General features: G+C 39.6%; 1 protein-coding gene across 1 annotated transcript in view; it reads left to right on the forward strand.

The window, feature by feature from the left end:
- Positions 1-13965: 13965 nt before the first annotated feature.
- The window catches only part of hdac7a (histone deacetylase 7a), a gene marked incomplete at its 3' end in the record, with an annotated part of 54288 nt that continues 45753 nt past the window's right edge, over positions 13966-22500 (forward strand). Inside the window, exon 1 of the mRNA XM_083521165.1 lies at positions 13966-14275. The remainder of the gene's footprint in view (positions 14276-22500) is intronic.

A 22500-nucleotide genomic window follows, 5' to 3' on the forward strand; every position in this document is an offset into this window, starting at 1 on the left:
CATTTGATGATATTATGTTCTGTAAATTATGAGATATTCAGCTGTTATACAGTTTGATGTTGAGGAACATTATTCTGAAATTGTTCCACAGTATGTAGACACACTCTTTCACAGACTCTGCCACTCTAAGATTAGACTATTTATACCCAATTATCTTACTGACCTGCTGTCAGTTAACCTCATTAGTTATTAAATGTTTCATTTAAATAACATTTATTTTCTCCAGACTTTTGTTTCTCCGTCCCAACTTTTTTGAGACATGTTGCAGAATCAAGCTGAAAATGACCTGATATTCTCCTTAAAATGGAACATTTTCTACGTTCAAACATTTGATATTGTTTCTATGTTCTATTGTTAATAAAATATGGGTTTATGAGATTTGCAAATCATAACATTGTATTTTTATTTGAATTTACACGATGTCCCAACTTTTTTTGTAATTGGGGTTTTACTGTACATTTTTTGGGAGCTGCTGGTAAAAATAGTCATTGTTAAAAGTGTGATGTGAATAAAGTTGTTTTGATTTGAATGGAGAGAAAGTGAGACAGATGTAGAGTGAGACATTTTAAAAGTGACAGTGAGACAGATGAAGAGTGGGACAGTGAAAGTTTGTCAGTGTGGGATTATAGTGGAATGCAGCAGTGTGAGTTAGAGAAGCAGCTGCAGGAAGTGTGTGTGTGTGTGTGTGTGTGTGTGTGTGTGTGTGTGTGTGTGTGTGTGTGTGTGTGTGTGTGTGTGTGAAACTTTATTCTGTCTCCAGTCTCTAGTGCTGATGTCCCACTTTAACATGTTGATCTCTGAAAGCTGATTTTAACATGCTGTTGTCTCCTCACTCTCACATTCTGGTAACAGTGTCTTTAACCGTAACGAGACAATACACAGTAAAGCTACAAACGCTCCTGAGATACCGGGGCTTCTGTCTCCTTTTGCTTTTCTAGTCTGCCTGATCTATCATAATGCCCTGATGAGGTTGTCATCACCTGGAAATCATTCACTGCTGCTGGAAGGCTCTACATGGGCAGCCTGAAGATATGAGGTGGTATCAAAAAAAGTTTGGAGACTCACTCAGTTTTAATTCAATTAAATTCATGTTTATTTGTTTTGAGCTTTTAACAATGAACATAGTCTCAGAGCAGCTTTACACAGATAATGTGATGATAAAAATGAAGATGTTTTTTCTAAGTGTAAGTTTGTCCCTGATGAACAAGTCAGTGGCGACTGTGGTGAAGAAAAAAACTTCCTGAGATGCAGAAGGAAGAAACCTTGAGAGGAACCAAACTCAATAGAGAACTTCGTCCTCATCTGGGTGCCACCAAATGTCCATTTATTACAGATAAATGATGTTGAGGTGCAGTGATGGAGATCAGAGCAAACTGTAGTCCTGAGTCAGTGTAGCAGACTGTTCATATTAACTACAGTCCAAATCCATCCTCAAAGCTCCTGATCTTACTCCGGAATTCCATGGAACCACCCAAGGCGTTGATGGGAAACCATTCACAGCTGCACAGAGTCGCCTCCAAAGGAAAAGAACACTATCCAGAGGCAGACCAGGATGAAGTGGGAAGATCCACGAAGGGAAGAGGGGTAGGAACTGTGGTAACTGGAACCACAGGAGCATGTTTAACTCGACTGAGAGAGAGAGAGAGAGAGAGAGAGAGAGAGAGAGAGAGAGAGAGAGAGAGAGAGAAAGAGAAAGAGAGAGAGAGAGAGAGAGAGAGAGAGAGAGAGAGAGAGAGAGAGAGAGAAGAGGGGTGACAGGAAGAGAAGAATATGGATTATTAAGTCTCCTTATTGTTGTATGAAAGTTAATGTCACTGTGCAGTTTGGACTCTGGTAAGATTCACTCTGGCAGCAGAACTAAAAGGGAGAAGCAGAAGGAAACACAGACATGAGGATCTCTGGGATAAGAGACGACCCACCACACCACCATCAACAAACCTGAGTGAACGTGTGAGAGTGAGGAGACGACAGCATCCAAATATCCCAGTTCACCAAACACTCCATATCCATGATCCCTCCAGATCTGCTACTTTACCTCACAAACACCTACTGACTAAACACTCAAATCAAATAAAATTTTATTTGTCACATACACATACATACAGGGTACGACATGCAGTGAAATGGTTTATACGATGGTCCAGCATGAGGGAATAGGATAGGGAGAAAAAAATAAACCAAGATAAAAAAAGAAGGCAGATAAATAAAGGGTATAAACTCTATAAAATATAAAATATATAAATCTATATATGAGAAAAAGTGTATACACAGGATGCTCATGACATTAAACATTTACAACAGTAAAAATTTAAGGTGGCTGATGTGATTGTCCTTAAAGTGACCATGTGCGGTATGGTGTGGTATAAAGTGCACTGTGCTGCGTAAGTCCAGAGTTAAAGTGACAGTCCAGAGTTTAAAGTGATTGGTAGTGTCGTAGTAAAGTGATTAGTAAAGTGTTGTAGTGCGATAAGAAAAAATTGTGCAGAAAAGTGTGATGATGGAGAGAGTGGACCAGTTTTAGCTCCTGGGTGTTTCCTGGTTTAAACTCCGAATGGCCTGCGGGAAGAAGCTCCACCTCATTCTCTCTGTGTTCGCTTTCAGGGAGCAGAAGCATTTCCCTGAACGTAACAAAGACAAGAGTCCATAGTTGGGATGGCTGAGGTCCTTCACAATCTTCCTGGCTCTGGTCTGGCACCGCGTGCTGTAGATGTCCTGCAAGTTAGGTAGCTCAGTGTGGATGGTATGTTCAGCTGAACGCACCACCCTCTGGAGGGTGCTACCCATCAGAACACTCTCAATGGTGCTAGTGTAAAAAGTCTTTAGCACCTGAGAGGGAGGTTTACAGTCCCTTAAGCGCCTCAGATGGTACAGACACTGCCGGGCCTTCTTTACCAGGGTGTTGGTGTGACAGGACCAAGACAGGTCCTGTGTGATGTGAACACCTAGGTACTGGAAACTGTCCACTCTCTCCACTGGGGTCCCGTTGATATTTAGCGGTTGGTATGACCACTCCTGCTTTATGCTGAAGTCCACTATCAACTCCTTAGTCTTGCTGACGTTCAGGAAAAGGTTGTTCTCCTGGCACCATCTCTTCAGGTTTTTAACCTCCTGTAGGTAGGCTGTTGTTGTTGGAGGTCAGGCACACCACAACAGTGTTGTCAGCACACTTGATGATGGTGGTGAAGTTGGAAGTGGCCACACAGTCATATGTGTACAGTGAGTACAGCAGGGGGCTCAGAACACAACCCTGGGGAGCTCCAGTGCTGAGGGTGAGGATGGATGAGGTGTGATTTCCCCTCCGTACGGCTTGTGGTCTGTCTGTCAGGAAGTAAGAGCTCCATTGACACAGTGGCAGGCCCTAGGACCTCCAACTTAGAGGTAAACGTGGAGGGAATTATGGTGTTAAACGCTGAACTGTAGTCCACAAACAGCATCTTTGCATAATTTCCATTTCTGTAGTCCAGGTGGCTCATCGTAGTGTGGAGGAGATGAGCGATGGCATCCTCAGTAGAACGGTTCGGGCGGTACGCGAACTGTTGAGGGTCCAGTGTGTCTGGTAGTCATGCAGTGATGAAGTCTCTGACCAGTCTCTTAAAGCACTTCATCACTACTGAGGTCAAGGCTACAGGGCGGTAGTCATTGAAGCAGGCGGGCTGGGGCTTCTTCGAGACAGAAACAATGGTGGACTGTTTGAAGCATGAGAGGACAACAGGCTGTTCCAGTGAGAGGTTGAATATCTCAGTGAACATAATCTAGCTAGCTGGTCAGCGCAGGCTTTCAGAACCCGACCTGTGATCCCATCTGGTCCTGCTGCCTTACTGGTGTTCACTCTCTTGAATGCTCTCCCCACGTCATGCTCCAAGATGGTGAACGTGTTTACTTCTCTGGCTATTTTGCCGTACATGCTGTTTGTGCCGCTAGCGCTGCTAGCGTTGTTAGCTGCAGCCTCAAAGCGAGCGTAAAAGATGTTTTGCTCATCTGCCAGAGAAGCGTCCGCTTTCCCCATACCGGAAGATAGTGTTCTGTAATCCGTGATTGTTCTTAGTCCCTGCCACAGGCTCCTAGAGCCACCATGTTGGAACTGTGACTCTAGTTTCCTACTGTGGAGCCGCTTTGCATCCTTTATGGCTCTGCGACCACTGTAAGATGCAGCCTTGTACTCGTCCATGTCCCTGGTGACGAGCCCCGTGTTGTAGGCAGCGGAGCAGGATTTCAGAGCATCGCGGATGGTCTTATCCACCCATGGCTTCTGGTTGGGAAACGTTCTGATGGTGGTTTTCTGCAACGTATTATCCACTAAACAGACTCCACTAAATAAATATGTGTTCAGCCTCGACTTGAACACTGAGACTGTGTCTGAGTTGCGAACACTGATTGGAAGGATGTTCCATAACTGTGGGGTTTATAAGAGAAACATTTGCCCCCTGCTGGAGTCTTCATTATTTGAGGTACCAACAAATAGCCTGCACCTTTTGATCTAAGTAGGCGTGGAGAATCATACTGGTACAGAAGTTTACTCAGATACTGCGGCGTGAGAGCGTTAAGTGCTTTATACGTCAGTAGTAGTATTTTATAATCAGTGTGAGATGGAATTGGGAGCAGTGTAGATGATTAAAACAGGGCTGATGTGATCATATTTTCTAGATCTAGTGAGGACTCTTGCTGCTTCATTCTGAACTAACTGAAGCTTATTTCTGCACTTACTCCAACACCCAGACAGTAAAGCGTTACAGTAGTCTAATCTAGATGTTACAAAAGCATCAACTAGTTTTTCTGCATCCTGTAACGACATCATATTTCTAATTTTAGCAATATTTCTAAGGTGAAAGAAGGAGATCCTGGTAATATTATTTACGTGAGCCTCAAAGGAAAGACTCGGGTCAATAATCACACCATCCAGAGATGCTACAGAATCAGAAAGTTTACTTCTAGCTGCATGTGGTCCTAGTAAAAGTACTTAGCCGAGTTGAGTAGAAGGAAGTTATTAAGCATCCACTGTCTAATGTCCTTTACACACTCCTCAACATTGTTAAGCTGATCTCTCTCATCTGGCTTTTCTGAAATATACAGCTGTGTATCATCAGCATAGCAGTGGAAGCAAATACCACGTTTTTGTATAATTTCACCCAGAGGCAGCAGATATAAATGGAAAAGCAGTGGGCCTAAGACAGATCCTTGTGGAACACCAAACTTTACCTCAGAGAGTGTGGAGTACAGCAGCAAGTTTTATCAATAATCTTCCAGAACTGTCCATATTAATTATTTCTCCGTCTGATCCCGCAGAGCTCGACTGGGCCACTGAATGTTAGAATCAACGTTCCGTTACACTCTAGATAGAGCTCCCCTTAAGACCAAAATGATCAGGAAGAGAAAAAACAGCACAGTGGTATAATGATCATATGCGCACTTTAAAACAGACCACTCGAAAATTAGAACGTAAATGGCGTCAAACAAAATTGACAGTATTTCAAATAGCATGGAAGGAGAATCTCCTGAGTTCTAGAAAATCTCTTAGTGCTGCTGATCAGCATATTTCTCCACCCTCATAGAAAATAACAAGCAGAATCCTAGATTTTTATTCTGTACTGCAGCAAAATGAACAGGAAATAAAAGCACTGCACTCACATGCACACCATCAATAGGTAGTAATGATTTCATGAACTTTTTTAATAATAAAGTTGAAAACATCAGACAAGAAATCCAGAGGATTAAAATAAATCCAGACTATTTTATAAATAACTCTGTAGACAGCAGTGTAACTATAACAGACCATCAATTACAAAGTTTTACTCCTTTATAAGAGATCGACTTCATTTCATTTATTTTCTCATCAAAATCATCAACCTGCATTCTCGATCCCTCGCCTACAATTTTCCTCAAACAGATCATTTCAGAGGGAATTGAACCTGTTTCAAAATAATAAACTCTTCCATTAGCACTGGTTTTGTACCTAAATCCTTCAAACTGCAGTATCAACCCCCTAATTAAGAAACCTGACCTTCACCCTGTCAGCTGTCCAACTACAGTCCAATATCAAACCTCCTCTTTATCTCCAAGATTCTAGAAAAGGTTGTAGCACAGCAGTTCTGCTCACATCTACTGAGGAACAACATTTATGAAATGTATCAGTCAGGATTTCGGCCTCATCATAGCACAGAGGCGGCGCTAGTTAAGGTGGTAAATGACTGTTATTGGCCTCTGATTAGGGTTTTTTCTCTTTACTTGTTTTGCTCAACCTCAGTGCAGCTTTTCACACCACTGATCATCATCTCCTGCTTGCTGGACTGGAGAACGTTGTTGGAATAAAGGGAACAGTTTTCTCCTGGCTCAGGACTTATCTGACTGATCGCTATCAGTTTGTTGATGTAAATGGTGAGTTCTCCACACTCTCTGAGGTAAATTTAGATGTTCTGCAAGGATCTGTCTTAGGCCCACTGCTTTTCTCTTTATATCTGGGCCTCTGAGTGAAATTATACATAAACATGGGATTCGCTTCCATTGCTATGCTGATGATACACAGCTGTATATTTCAGCAAAGCCAGATGAGAGAGATCAGCTTAACAATGTGGAGGAGTGTGTAAACGACATTAGACAGTGGATGCTTGATAACTTTCTTCTGCTCAACTTAGATAAGATGGAAGTACTTTTACTAGGACCACATGCAGCTAGAAGTAAACTTTCTGATTCCGTAACATCTCTGGATGGTGTTTCTGTTTCAGTGTGTACAGCAGTCAAAGACCTCGGTGTGATTATTGACCCAAGTCTTTCCTTTGAGTCTCACGTGAATAATATCACCAGGATCGCCTCCTTTCTCCTTAGAAATATTGCTAAAATTAGAAATATGATGTCGTTACAGGATGCAGAAAAACTAATAGATGCTTTTGTAACATCTAGATTAGACTACTGTAATGCTTTACTGTCTGGGTGTTGGAGTAAGTGCAGAAATAAGCTTCAGTTAGTTCAGAATGCAGCAGCAAGAGTCCTCACTAGATCTAGAAAATATGATCACATCAGCCCTGTTTTAATCATCTACACTGCTCCCAATTACATCTCACACTGATTATAAAATACTACTACTGACGTATAAAGCACTTAACGCTCTCACGCCGCAGTATCTGAGTGAACTTCTGTACCAGGATGATCCTCCACGCCTACTTAGATCAAAAGGTGCAGGCTATTTGTTGGTACCTCAAACAATGAAGACTCCAGCAGGGGGCAGATTTTTCTCTTATAAACCCCACAGTTATGGAACAACCTTCCAATCAGTGTTCGGGACTCAGACACAGTGTTCAAGTCAAGGTTTAAAACTTATTTATTTAGTGGAGTCTTTAGTCAGTAGGTGTTTGTGAGGTAAAGGAGCAGATCAAAGAGGGATCATAGATATGGAGTGTTTGGTGAACTGGGATATTTGGATGCTGTCGTCTCCTCACTCTCACATGTTCACTCAGGTTTGTTGATGGTGGTGTGGTGGGTCGTCTCTTATCCCAGAGATCCTCATGTCTGTGTTTCCTTCTGGTTCTGCCTTTTAGTTCTGCTGCTACAGTGACATTAACTTTCATACAACAATAAGGACACATAATAATCCATATCCTTTTCGTCCTGTCACCCCTCTTCTCTCTCTCTCTCTCTCTCTCTCTCTCTCTCTCTCTCTCTCTCTCTCTCTCTCTCTCTCTCTCTCTCGGTCGAGTGACCACTGTTCCTGCCCCTTTTCCCTCTGTGGATCTTCCCACTTCATCCAGGTCTGCCTCTGGATGGTGTCCTCTTCGTTTGGAGGTGACTCTTTGCAGCTGGGGATGGTTTCCCATCAACCCCTTGGGTGGTTCCATGAAATTCCGGAGTAAGAACAGGAGTTTTGAGGATGGATTTTGACTGTAGTTAATATCAACAGTCTGCTACACTGACTCAGGACTACAGTTTGCTCTGATCTCCATCACTGCACCTCAACATCGTTTATCTGTAATAAATGGACATTCGGTGGCACCCAGATGAGGATGAGGTTCCCTCTTGAGTCTGGTTCCTCTCAAGGTTTCTTCCTTCTGCATCTCAGGGAGTTTTCCCTTCACGACAGTCTCCACCGGCTTGTTCATCAGAGACAAACTTACACTTATATAGAACATCTTCATTTTTATCACCACATTATCTGTGTAAAGCTGCTCTGAGACAATGTTCATTATTAAAAGTGTTTTACATATAAACATGAATTGAATTGAATTGAATTGAATTGAATTGAATTTAGAACTCACCTTTTACATCAACAAACTGATAGCGATCAGTCAAATAAGACCTGAGCCAGGAGAGAGCTGTTCCCTTTATTCCAACAACATTCTCAAGTCCAGCAAGCGGTATAGTATGATCAATGGTGTGAAAAGCTGCACTGAGGTCGAGCAAAACAAGCACCGTCTCTATGCTATGATAAGGCTGAAATCCTGACTGATACATTTAAACAATGTTATTCCTCAGTATATGTGAGCAGAACTGCTGTCCTACAACCTTTTCTAGAATCTTGGAGATAAAGGAGAGGTTAGATATTGGCCTGTAGTTGGACAGCTGACAGGGTGAAGGTCGGGAAAGTTTTACAAGAAGGTACTTTATTTATATATATTTCCACACTATCACCTTCAAAATAGTCTCCTTGCAATAAAACGCTCCCAGTGTTCTTCTGGAATGTGTCGTAGAATTCTTCTTTTTAAAGCGTGTTAAGCACCTTCTGCAGTTTGCATTGGAACAGTCACTTTTTAGAGCCAAATCTGGCCAGTAGGTTGGGTCCGGAAATGAGATCATGTGGAGTGTTCTCTGACAATCTTCATACATAAGTTGCCAAAAGGCTTTGACATGTTCAGGGGTTGAGCTCATTGAAGGTCTTCCTGATCTCTCGTCGTCCTACACGTTTTCTTACCACCTCGTACGTGAGACTTCAGTGAACAGTAATCTCTATGTGGACATTTACCATAAAGATGCTTTGGGATCAAATTGAATGAACTGTTTTGACCTCATGTCTCTGTCAGTGAACAGTGTAAAACTTCACTAAAATGGACTTTATATTAAAACTAATGAATTCAGAAACACAGTGAATACTGCAGTGTGTTTTTATTACTGCTTATGATCTGTGATTATAAGCATCATATGATTATATTCACAAACATTTCATTGTACCTCTGTGCTTGAGCTAATAATGTGGTACACTTTCAGTGCGAAGCAAACAACGTTCATGCCAAACAGCCAACAATAAAACTAAGCATGGACACAACAAATGAGGTGTTTATGGCACTGACTCCATTATACAATGGTCTAAAACTCAAAGAACAAAAACATCCTGTGATAAAAAAAAACCACTATAATAACATGAACTCTGAATACTGGATCACCTGTCTTACTTCCGAGCTCTATATCTGTACCCACACTGCCCAATCCCCCCCCATCTGTTACTTGTGTTTTGCTGAATTGTCGGAAAACGGGAAGCATCCAGTTATATTATAACTAAACAACAAGCTGTGCTGCAGTTCCTCACTGACAGACAGACACACAAACAGACACGAATAATTTGTCTTTATTTTATTACTTTCTTATTTTTATTTATATGTATGTTTTGTTTATATACAGTGAGGAAAATAAGTATTTGAACACGCTGCTATTTTGCAAGTTCTCCCACTTAGAAATCATGGAGGGTCTGAAATTGTCATCGTAGGTGCATGTCCACTGTGAGAGACATAATCTAACAAAAAATATCCAGAAATCACAATATATGATTTTTAAACTATTTATTTGTATGATACAGCTGCAAATGAGTATTTGAACACCTGTCTATCAGCTAGAATTCTGACCCTCAAAGACCTGTTAGTCTGCCTTTAAAATGTCCACCTCCACTACATTTATTATCCTAAATTAGATGCACCTGTTTGAGGTCGTTAGCTGCATAAAGACACCTGTCCACCCCATACAATCAGTAAGAATCCAACTACTAACATGGCCAAGACCAAAGAGCTGTCCAAAGACACTAGAGACAAAATTGTACACCTCCACAAGGCTGGAAAGGGCTACGGGGAAATTGCCAAGCAGCTTGGTGAAAAAAGGTCCACTGTTGGAGCAATCATTAGAAAATGGAAGAAGCTAAGCATGACTGTCAATCTCCCTCGGACTGGGGCTCCATGCAAGATCTCACCTCGTGGGGTCTCAATGATCCTAAGGAAGATGAGAAATCAGCCCAGAACTACACGGGAGGAGCTGGTCAATGACCTGAAAAGAGCTGGGACCACCGTTTCCAAGGTTAACGTTGGTAATACACTAAGACGTCATGGTTTGAAATCATGCATGGCACGGAAGGTTCCCCTGCTTAAACCAGCACATGTCCAGGCACGTCTTAAGTTTGCCAATGACCATTTGGATGATCCAGAGGAGTCATGGGAGAAAGTCATGTGGTCAGATGAGACCAAAATAGAACTTTTGGGTCATAATTCCACTAAACGTGTTTGGAGGAAGAAGAATGATGAGTACCATCCCAAGAACACCATCCCTACTGTGAAGCATGGGGGTGGTAGCATCATGCTTTGGGGGTGTTTTTCTGCACATGGGACAGGGCGACTGCACTGTATTAAGGAGAGGATGACCGGGGCCATGTATTGCGAGATTTTGGGGAACAACCTCCTTCCCTCAGTTAGAGCATTGAAGATGGGTCGAGGCTGGGTCTTCCAACATGACAATGACCCGAAGCACACAGCCAGGATAACCAAGGAGTGGCTCTGTAAGAAGCATATCAAGGTTCTGGCGTGGCCTAGCCAGTCTCCAGACCTAAACCAAATAAAGAATCTTTGGAGGAAGCTCAAACTCCGTGTTTCTCAGCGACAGGCCAGAAACCTGACTGATCTAGAGAAGATCTGTGTGGAGGAGTGGGCCAAAATCCCTCCTGCAGTGTGTGCAAACCTGGTGAAAAACTACAGAAAACGTTTGACCTCTGTAATTGCAAACAAAGGCTCCTGTACCAAATATTAACATTGACTTTCTCAGGTGTTCAAATACTTATTTGCAGCTGCATCATACAAATAAATAGTTTAAAAAAATCATATATTGTTTGTTTTTTTTTTATTTTAGATTATGTCTCTCACAGTGGACATGCACCTACGATGACAATTTCAGACCCCTTCATGATTTCTAAGTGGGAGAACTTGCAAAATAGCAGAGTGTTCAAATACTTATTTTCCTCACTGTATATTACTAGAACATTCTAAAGTGTTATCAGATCAAATAACATACACTCAGAGACAATCAGATGATAGATAGATAGATAGATAGATAGATAGATAGATAGATAGATAGATAGATAGATAGATAGATAGATAGATAGATAGATAGATAGATAGATAGATAGATAGATAGATAGATAGATAGATAGATGTTTCAAGATCAGAGACTGTAAAAGAATAAACATTGTACAGGGAAAAACACTGATTTGTGATTAAAGATCAACAATATGTATAATTCTAGCCAGAGGTCACAAAACCCTGATCAGAGTCCAATGACAGTCATTTACCACCTTAACTAGCGCCGTCTCTGTGCTATGACGAGGCCTAAATCCTATAAACGGGAGGTTTGATATTGGACTGTAGTTGGATGAAAGGTGAAGGTCAGTTTTCTTAATTAGGGGGGTTGATAACTGCAGTTTAATGGATTAAGGTACATAACCAGTTCTTCTCACCACTTAGCATTTATTATAAAATTCCGGAGTAAGAACAGGAACTCTGAGGATTTGGATTTGGACTGTAGTTAATATCAACAGTCTCCACACTGACTCAGGACTACAGTTTGCTTCTGGTCTCCATCACTGCACCTCAACATCGTTTATCTGTAATAAGTGAACATTCGGTGGCACCCAGATGAGGATGAGGTTCCCTCTTGAGTCTGGTTCCTCTTAAGGTATCTGGTTCCTCTCCTTCTGCATTTCAGGGAGTTTTTCCTTCACCACAATCTCCACCGACTTGTTCATCAGGGACAAACTTACACTTATAAAGAACTTATTCACTTTTATCACCACATTATCTGTGTAAAGCTGCTCTGAGACAATGTTCATTATTAAAAGCTCAATACAAATAAACATGAAATGAATGAAATTGAAATTGAATTGACTGATCTGGTAGGTCAAGGTTTTTCCTCTGGTCTCGTGGTTCCTTTCAGTGATTCTCCAAGTAAAGGAAATTAAATTACTCTGGACAGATCAGCCACATGTTGTGTGTAATCAACTTATAATACACTTTTCTGAAGCATAACAGAGACAGAGAGACATTACTGTTTCAAATAATGTTATATGGATTCAAAGTTATTTATTTCATTATGTGTTATATTTTCATTCTCAATTACTTTTAGGTGAAAATCTGCTATGACCTCAGAATGAATAAAGTATTTTACTTTTTTTTGTTCATAGGAAAGAGGACACATGAGTAAATATGCCAACAATTCCAGGAAGTCATTGTGTGGGAAAGATTTTGCAGTGTTTTATAGGAAGGGGGGGCTGGGGGGGGGATTAATTTAGGATAATTAAAATAAATGTGAAGCTGAAGAGCATGTGATTCAGCTCACCAAAGAATAAAGTTGCCCAGATGTATCATAGTTCAGGGAGATTAAATCTCTCACTCTATCAGCAGGATCTGACAAGTTTAAATCTCTCAGAGGTTGTGATCAGGAGTCAGGAGAAAACCTAACTTAATTATCATCTCTTAAAGATTAAAATTAAGGTTCAAATGAAACAGATATGAAATGAAATCAGATCAGATCAAAAGCATTCCATTCTAAATGGAATTCAAGATGTGTGGTTTTTGTGTGAAATAAAAAAATCTGTACACAAATTCAAAAACGAAATTAACTGTTAATTAATGAATAAATGAGTAAACACATGAATAACATCACCAAAAACAACACACTGCAACATACTGCAAACTTACAGACTGCACAATAACTCCAAGACACTACACAGCACCACACTGCACACTAACACAATACCACACTGCACACCAATAAACTGCACACCAACACACTGCACACCAAGACACTACATATCAACACACCGCACGATAACCCACTGCACACCAACACACTACCACACTGCCCACCAACACACTGCACGCCAAGACACTGGACTGGCATGAAAATCCTGGGGCACGAAGAAAGCACTTGAGGCGGAGTGGGACCCTCGGCAGAGGTCTGGGGCGAAGCGGCGCCCTCGGCGGGATGTGACAGGTGTAAGGAGAAAACAGGCTTTAATAAAAAACCTACTGAGGAATGCAGGGAAACTAAAATCAAAATTAAAAAACAGTGTTTAGTGTTAGGGCTTGGGGTTAGGGGGTTAAGGCTAGGGTTGGGGTTAGGAATAGGGTAAGGGATAGGGGGTTAGGGGTAGGGTTGGGGTTAGGGCTAGTAGGGTTAGGGGTAGTATTAGTGTTAGAGCTAGGGGTTAGGATTTAAGGTGGGATTAGGGTTAGGGGGTTAAGACTAGAGTTGGGGTTAGGATTAGAGTTAGGGCTAGGTGGTTTGGGGTAGGATTAGTGTTAGGGCTAGGGGTTAGGATTTAAGGTGGGATTAGGGTAAGGGGGTTAAGGCTAGGGTTGGGGTTAGGATTAGGGTTAGGGCTAGGGGGTTAGGGGTAGGATTAGTGTTAGGGCTAGGGGTTAGGATTTAAGGTGGGATTAGGGTAAGGGGGTTAAGGCTAGGGTTGGGGTTAGGATTAGGGTTAGGGCTAGGGGGTTTGGGGTAGGATTAGTGTTAGGACTAGGGGTTAGGATTTAAGGTGGGATTAGGGTTATGGTTAGGCTTGGTTCTGTTCCACTGATTTAAGAGCTTGTTTTTATTCCACGTTTTCCTCAATAATGTCTCGGGTTTTGTGTTTTACTCTCCAATACACCGTTTCCTGCCATTGTGTGTGTCACAGATGCAGACGGCCCCTGGCCTCCTTACTGAGGGTCCCTCCCACCTCCAACCCCTCACACACACACACACACACACAGCTCATTTCTTCCTCCACTTAGACTCTAAGGGATCGTAATAGTCACTGAGACGAATAGAGAGATAAAGAGAGAGGTTCAGCACTTTCCCTTGTTCACTTTCTTTTTATCTCTGCTGGATGCTGTTTTTGTCTTTCTGTCTGTGTCTCTGTTTATCTCTGTTTATCCCAGACACTGTCTCTGTTTCTCTGTGTCTCTCCTGGACACTGTTTTTGTCTCTTGGAGCAGGACGTGGAACATGAACACTTGTGTGAAGTTCTTGACTCAGTGGAAGTACACGCTCTGATCTGGTGAGTGACTTGTTCTACTGCTCTAATGCTTCTTGTTAGGGTTTAATAATGGACAGAAAAAAAAAAAAAGAGAGAGAGAGAGAGAGAGAGAGAGAGAGAGAGAGAGAGAGAGAGAGAGAGAGAGAAAAACACACAGAGGGAACTTGCAGTGTGTTGTGTGCAGCAAAAGTTCATGCCAGCTTCTGATTTCTGTAAAAATTCTCAAATACACACAATTCTCTCTGTCTCTCTCTCTGTCTCTCTGTCTCTCTCTCTCTCTCTCTCTCTCTCTCTCTCTCTCTCTCTAAGCTTGTCTCTCTCTGGTCTCAGATTACCGGCTTCCTCCTGTTGTTTTGTGGGTGCAGGTTCCCTCTCCCACGCTCTCTCTCTCTCTCTCTCTCTCTCTCTCTCTCTCTCTCTCTCTCTCTCTCTCTCTCTTTCTCTCTCTCACTCGGAGGGGAAGGAAAAAGCCGATAAGATTTGGCTGAACAAGGAGAGGCTTGTGTTTGTGTGTGTGTGTGTTTGTGTGTGTGTGTGTGTGTGTTTGTGTGTGTGTTTGTGTGTGTGTGTTTCAGCTGAAGGACTGGACACATTTTGTGCCTTTTTTTTTTAACTTGTGTTGTTTTTGGAGATCTCTCTCTCTCTCTCTCTCTCTCTCTTTCTTGGTGGAGGGAGTTAAGGAGAGAGATGAAAATTGGGAACAGACCCTCAGTGACTCAGAGCTCACTGTCCAAAGGAAATGGAGAACGAAAGAAAATAGGCTTCAGTGTGTGTGTGTGTGTGTGTGTGTGTGTGTGTGTGTGTGTGTGTGTCTGTATGTGTTTGTTCATGTGTGTGTATCTATATGTGTTTGTTCATGTGTGTGTGTGTGTGTGTGTGTGTGTGTGTGTGTGTGTGTGTGTGTGTGTGTGTGTATGTGTTTGTTCATGTGTGTGTCTGTATGTGTTTGTTCATGTGTGTGTATCTATATGTGTTTGTTCATGTGTGTGTGTGTGTGTGTGTGTGTGTGTGTGTGTGTGTGTTTTGAATCTTGATGTTAGCATTAGCTACTGAACACTAAGTGTGTGTTGAATCAGCACTGACACAAAAAGACACACACACACACACACACATATATATATATATAGACCTGATATAAATACCAAGTTTATAAAGGTATCATAGTGCAAATACAAGAAGCAGGAGTGTGTGTGCAGTGTAACATGGGAGAAATGATGGAATGGAGATCAGTAGACTGGGTCCATGTTGGAATTCCCATTATAATGAGGTTGGTGTGTGGGTATGTGCAAAATATGCAGATGTACATAAGTGCTAACTTGCTAACTGTGTGTTAACTTTGTAAATCAGAGAAACATTTCTGTCTCACATTTCTGCTGTTTCTTCTAATAACACTGAGCCACAGCAGCACTTCCTGTCCACACAGGAAGTGTTCTGTTTTACCAAAGCTCTACAGTGTGAAACTCTTCTCAATCAATTAGTGTGAAATATTACAGTGTCAGATGTTACAGTGTAGGATGCTAATGTGTGATGTTACAGTTTGTGTTACAGTCTGAGATGTTACTGTATGAGACGTTACAGTGTGTAATGTAAGTGTGTGATGTTACACTTTTAGATGCTACAGTGTGAGATGTTACAGTGTGAGAGGTTACAGTGTGTTATGTTACAGTGTGTGATGATACAGTGTGAAATGTTCCAGTGTATGGTCTTAGTGTGTAATGTTCCAGTGTGTGATGTTCCAGTGTGTGACATTAGTGTGTGATGTTACAGTGTATGATGTTACAGTGTGAGATGTTAGTGTGTTATGTTACAGTGTATGATGTTACAGTGTGAGATGTTAGTGTGTTATGTTGGTTTGTGATGTTAGAGTGTGAGATGCTAGTGTAAATGTTAGTGTGTGATGTTAGTGTGTGATGTTATAGTGTGTAATTTTAGTGTGTGATGTTAGTGTTTGATGTTACAATGTGTGATTTTACAGTGTGAGATGTTAGTTTGTGATGTTACAGTGTTTAATGTTACAATGTGTGATTTTACAGTGTGTGATGTTACAGTGTGTGATGTTACAGTGTGTGATGTTACAGTGTGAGATGGTAGTGTGTGATGTTACAGTGTGTGATGTTAGTGTGTGATGTTACAGTGTGTGATGTTAGTGTGTGATGTTAGTGTGTGATGTTAGAGTGTGATGTTACAGTGTGTGATGTTACAGTGTGTGGTTTTACAGTGTGAGATGTAAGTGTGTGATTTTACAGTGTGTGATGTTACAGTGTGAGATGTTAGTGTGTGATTTTACAGTGTGAGATGTTAGTGTGTGATTTTACAGTGTGTGATGTTAGTGTGTGATTTTACAGTGTGATGTTACATTGTGTGATTTTACAGTGTGTGATTTTACAGTGTGTGATGTTACAGTGTGTGATTTTACAGTGTGTGATGTTAGTGTGTGATGTTAGTGTGTGATTTCACAGTTTGAGATGTTAGTGTGTGATTTTATAGTGTGAGATGTTAGTGTGTGATTTTACAGTGTGAGATGTTAGTGTGTGATTTTACAGTGTGAGATGTTAGTGTGTGATTTTACAGTGTGTGATTTTACAGTGTGTGATGTTAGTGTGTGATGTTAGTGTGTGATTTTACAGTTTGAGATATTAGTGTGTGATGTTATTGTGATTTTACAGTGTGAGATGTTAGTGTGTGATTTTACAGTGTGATGTTACATTGTGTGATTTTACAGTGTGTGATTTTACAGTGTGTGATGTTACAGTGTGTGATGTTAGTGTGTGATATTAGTGTGTGATTTCACAGTTTGAGATGTTAGTGTGTGATTTTACTGTGTGATTTTACAGTGTGAGATGTTAGTGTGTGATGTTAGTGTGTGATTTTACAGTGTGTGATGTTAGTGTGTGATGTTAGTGTGTGATGTTAGTGTGTGATTTTACAGTGTGTGATGTTAGTGTGTGATGTTAGTGTGTGATGTTAGTGTGTGATTTTACAGTGTGTGATGTTAGTGTGTGATGTTAGTGTGTGATTTTACAGTGTGAGATGTTAGTGTGTGATTTTACAGTGTAAGATGTTAGTGTGTGATTTTACAGTGTGTGATTTTACAGTGTGTGATGTTAGTGTGAGATGTTAGTGTGTGATTTTACAGTGTGAGATGTTAGTGTGTGACTTTACAGTGTGTGATTTTACAGTGTGAGATGTTAGTGTGTGATGTTAGTGTGTGATTTTACAGTGTGAGATATTAGTGTGTGATGTTATTGTGATTTTACAGTGTGAGATGTTAGTGTGTAATGTTAGTGTGTGATTTTACAGTGTGTGATGTTACTGTGTGATGTTAGTGTGTGATTTTACAGTTTGAGATGTTAGTGTGTGATTTTACAGTGTGAGATATTAGTGTGTGATGTTATTGTGATTTTACAGTGTGAGATGTTAGTGTGTAATGTTAGTGTGTGATTTTACAGTGTGAGATGTTAGTGTGTGATGTTAGTGTGTGATTTTACAGTGTGAGATATTAGTGTGTGATGTTAGTATGTGATTTCACAGTGTGTGATTTTAAATCAATCAAATCAAATTTTATTCATCACATACACATACATACAGGGTACGACATGCAGTGAAATGCTTTATATGACGGTCCAGCATGAGGGGAATAGGATGGGGAAAAAGAAAAGAAGCAGATAAATAAAGTATAAAGTATAAAAAACTATAAAAAATAAAATATAAGAATATAAGATATAAAGGATATATAAAGATATTTATGTAAAACAAAGAGAAAAATGTATATACAAAAATTGTTAGTGTGTGATGTTACAGTCTACAATGTAAATGTGTGTTGTAGTGTGAAATGTTAGTGTGTTATGTTATAGAGTGAGATGTTACAGTATGTTTTTCTCTATATGTGTGAATAAGGCCTCAGACACAGTTTAAAAGGAAAGTGGTCGAAGACTGATGATGTCATTACTGGCTATGATGTGCCTCATTGCACACACACTCCCACATATACAAACACACATATACACACATTACATTTGCCCAGCTTCAAGGGTTCTATTTTCACCAGCAGTCATGCACTCACTCACTTTATGACTTCCTCTTACTTCCAGGTATGATCATTAGGAACCTCTGACCTTCACCATTCTGACCATCTTTTTCTCTTTTTAATTTAAAGTCAAATTGTAATGTTAAATATAGATAGACAAAATAAAATCTAAATTACTAACAGGCGGAAGTTTGCAGCTTTATAGAACACTCTAAATTCACTTTTACAACTACACACAGACACAAACACACAAACACAGTCAGAGGAAATCTGATCTCAAGTCACCGCTGAAAGATTCCATCTATCTGAAAGTGAACCGTAATATTCACACTGCAGGAAAGTCAGAAGGTCAAGAGGGGTCAAAGGTCATCCCAAGCCTTTGGCAAGACTTCCTGTTAGACAGAGATGAATTTGTTCACAGTGTAATGATGAGCTTCAGATGTTTATAACACACATTTCTTCACAATTTTTACAGCTTTAGTTAATGCAATCCCTACTTATTCAGTTTATTTTGTTTGTTTATGTTCATTATGCTGCCAGAGGAATAAAAAGATCTGTATCAGGATTATACACAGTTACTTTAAACCATTTGAGTTATTGTTTACGCTCCACAAAAATTTGACTTAGCTGTAATAAAGAAAATTCTTATTTCATATTTTATTTAATGTCATTTCATTTGATCATATTAAAACTTCAAATGCACAAAGTTGCAATTCTGTGTAAAATGTAAATAAACGCCAAATGTGATGATTTGCAAATCATAAAGACATTTTATCCATAGTGGAACACCGAAAACATCAAATGTTACAACTGAGAAAATTAACGATTTTAAAGAAAATAAAAGGTCTTTTTGAATTGTATGGCTGCAACACATCTCAAAAGGTTGGGACAGAGCCATGTTTGCCACTGTGAATCATCTCCTCTTCTTTTTAAACCAGTCTGTATATGTATGGGAACTGAGGAGACCAGCTACTGGAGAGGAATTTTGTCAAAAACAATATCTTGCTCTTAAGCCTATAAACACTTTTCTTCATTTAGGAAAATTTCCAGATGTGCAAAGACTAATGCACTCCCATACAAAACCCGAAAAGCAGGTAACAAATTGAATGTTCCCTCTCATCTTTAGTTTGCAGGGCACACTGTCCATGGTTTCCAAAGAAATATCAGATTTTGATTTATCTGTACACAGAACAGTTCCCACTTTGCCTCAATACATTTTAAATGAGTTTTGGCCCAGAAGGGATGGTGGTGCTTCTGAATCATGTTCACGCATGTCTTCTTCTTTGAATGATAGAGATTTAACCTGTGGATGAAACAGCAAACAGCATTCACAGACAATGATTTCTGGAGGTGTTAATGAGACCATGCAGTGATTTCCATTATAGAATCATATTTGTTTTACTTGCAGTCACCTCTGAGGGCACATAGATCACAACCCTCTAATATTGATTTTCACCCTTATCCCTTGTGAACAGAGATAAATGAGATGATTTTCAAAGTCTTATTGATTTAAGGAATATTTTTCTGAAATTGTTCCACAATGTTTAGATAATGTTTTTCCCAGATTGGTGAAGCTCTGCCCATCTTTACTTTTGTGACTCTGCCTCTCTAAGATACACTATTTATAACCAATCATCTTACTGACCTTCTGTCAGTGAACCTCATTAGTTGTAACACTTCCAGACTTGTGTAGCCCCTTCTCAATGTATCAAAATAATCAAAATTCATAAATGATTGTTTTTTCTTAGTAAAGTGGTACATTTCCTCACTTTAAACATTTCATGATTTCTGTGTTCGATTGTGAAAAAATATGGGTTTATGAGATGTGCAAATTATTGCATTTTGTTTTTCATAACATTTGAGACAGCGTCCCAACTTTTATTTAAATTGGGGTTGTAATCACTTCTAACAAATAGTACTACTGTCAGTAGTGTAAGGTCAGTAGGGAAATGTAAGAAGTATAATGGTAGTGATGTAATGTCAGTGCTCACACTAAACTTACATCACTACCATAACACTTCTTACATAAGTGTAATAGTACTTCTTAAATGGTAATGGTCAATACTTCTTAGTGTAATGTCAGTGTGAGTAGTGTATTATCAGTGGTGTAATGGTAGGGTAATGGCATTGCTGTAAAGTTAGTGATGTAATAGTGTAATATTGATGGTGTCTAGTTTGTAGTGTAAAGTTTGTAGTGTAATATCAGTGGTGTAAAGTTTGTAGCGTAATATCATTTGTGTAAAGTTTGTAGTGTAATATCAGTGGTGTAAAGTTTATAGTGTAATATTAGTGGTGTAAAGTTTGTAGTGTAATATCAGTGGTGTAAAGTTTATAGTGTAATATTAGTGGTGTAAAGTTTGTAGTGTAATATCAGTGGTGTAAAGTTTATAGTGTAATATTAGTGGTGTAAAGTTTATAGTGTAATATTAGTGGTGTAAAGTTTATAGTGTAATATTATTGGTGTAAAGTTTGTAGTGTAATATCAGTGGTGTAAAGTTTGTAGTTTAATATCAGTGGTGTAAATTTTGTAGTGTAAAGTTTTTAGCGTAATATCAGTGGTGTAAAGTTTTTAGCGTAATATCAGTGGTGTAAAGTTTGTAGCGTTATATCAGTGGTGTAAAGTTTGTAGTGTAATATCAGTGGTGTAAAGTTTATAGTGTAATATTAGTGGTGTAAAGTTTGTAGTGTAATATCAGTGGTGTAAAGTTTATAGTGTAATATTATTGGTGTAAAGTTTGTAGTGTAATATCAGTGGTGTAAAGTTTGTAGTTTAATATCAGTGGTGTAAATTTTGTAGTGTAAAGTTTTTAGCGTAATATCAGTGGTGTAACGTTTTTAGCGTAATATCAGTGGTGTAAAGTTTGTAGCGTAATATCAGTGGTGTAAAGTTTGTAGTGTAATATCAGTGGTGTAAAGATTGTAGTGTAATATCAGTGTTGTAAAGTTTGTAGTGTAATATCAGTGGTGTAAAGTTTATAGTGTAATATTATTGGTGTAAAGTTTGTAGTGTAATATCAGTGGTGTAAAGTTTATAGTGTAATATTATTGGTGTAAAGTTTATAGTGTAATATTATTGGTGTAAAGTTTGTAGTGTAATATCAGTGGTGTAAAGTTTATAGTGTAATATTATTGGTGTAAAGTTTGTAGTGTAATATTATTGGTGTAAAGTTTGTAGTGTAATATCAGTGGTGTAACGTTTTTAGCGTAATATCAGTGGTGTAAAGTTTGCAGCGTAATATCAGTGGTGTAAAGTTTGTAGTGTAATATCAGTGGTGTAAAGATTGTAGTGTAATATCAGTGTTGTTAAGTTTGTAGTGTAATATCAGTTGTGTAATGTCAGTAGTGTTTTTTTTTTACACCTTTAAAAATGTATTTAATTGAGTCATATCATTAAATGTCATGGTTTTTATTTGGCACTTTGCAAAGGAAAGGAAAATAAATGTATAATGATTTTATTTGAATGTAAATTTTTTATTTGGTAATGTTACTAACGTTACACAGCTCTCAACTTTATCTTCTTTTTTCGCCATCAACTTTTACTGAAGTCTAACTGAAAAGTTATGTGATGCCTCCTGCTGGTGATTAAACAGAGAGAATGTGTGTGTGTGTGTGTGTGTGTGTGTGTGTGTGTGTGTGTGTGTGTGTGTGTGTGTGTGTGTGTGTGTGTGTGTGTGTGTAGTGGTCGCATGTGGACGATTTGCATCAGTCTGTATGAATTCATTTGGACTACAGTGTTTATATGAATCGGAAAACTGGACACTGTATAAAATCCGTTGGTTTGTTTACGTCTCGTGTAAAGTGATCCACAATTATATGCATGTATTTGGAGGGTTTTAGTGCCAACGTTACCATGACAATGAGGGGTGCATTAATACCGGTGACGTTCTGTTGGAGGTTTAGAAGGTGTTGGGGGATGTTGGGGTTTTGAAGGGTTGGGGGGGGGAACTCTATAAATAACTTGTGACTTGACTCAGAGTGAAAACATTTGTGTTTTCTGCAGTGGACAGGAAGTGAATGCTGAATGATTCACACCGCTGACATTTTCAGCAGCTGCAGGATTTTTCCAGCTGCAGGCAGAAAGCACATCATTACTCACCCTGAGAACATGTGCAGAACACCACAGCACCTTACTCCCTACTCTCTAATTCCTACACCCTACTCCCTACTCTCTAATCCCTACTCCCTACTCTCTAATCCCTACACCCTACTCCCTACTCTC

Source organism: Silurus aristotelis, assembly GCF_946808225.1.
Source record: "Silurus aristotelis genome assembly, chromosome: 19".
Classification (NCBI taxonomy): domain Eukaryota; kingdom Metazoa; phylum Chordata; class Actinopteri; order Siluriformes; family Siluridae; genus Silurus; species Silurus aristotelis.